The sequence below is a fragment of the Penaeus monodon genome, chromosome 21 (genome assembly GCF_015228065.2).
Source record: "Penaeus monodon isolate SGIC_2016 chromosome 21, NSTDA_Pmon_1, whole genome shotgun sequence".
In the NCBI taxonomy this organism is placed as follows: Eukaryota; Metazoa; Arthropoda; class Malacostraca; order Decapoda; family Penaeidae; genus Penaeus; species Penaeus monodon.
Genome location: NC_051406.1, coordinates 14,584,696 through 14,585,084, shown reverse-complemented (window position 1 = coordinate 14,585,084; position 389 = coordinate 14,584,696). Strand labels below are relative to the sequence as shown.

Genomic DNA, 389 nt, shown 5'->3' with positions numbered 1-389 from the left:
GCCATTAAGAGTGGACACAGCATTACTTTTTCACCTAATGGCAGCTTACTAACTACCAAGGATGGCAGGATATTCAACATTATAGAGAAAAACAAATTGTTCTACTTACGTAGAGGTAAGCTAAACAAAAACACTAAAATGGAGAAACTCAACAAGATTCATTTAGAAGCAAAGCACACCCTAGAGGAATGACATAAAATCCTAGGGCACTGCAATGGGGCAGATGTGCAAAAAACTTGAAGCAACTGTCAATGGGATGCACATATTGAGTAAAGAAAAGTTTAGCTGTACCGCATGTGTTTTTGGTAAGATGACACATATAGAAATAGAAAGCCCGACAAAAAGGCTAAAAAACCCTTTTTTGGATTTAGACACTGTGATATAGTAGG

General features: G+C 37.3%; 1 protein-coding gene across 1 annotated transcript in view; it reads right to left on the bottom strand.

Annotated features, from left to right (window-relative positions):
• Positions 1–389, bottom strand: part of LOC119586258 (clusterin-associated protein 1-like) — a gene marked incomplete at its 5' end in the record, with an annotated part of 6,960 nt that overhangs the window by 5,416 nt on the left and 1,155 nt on the right.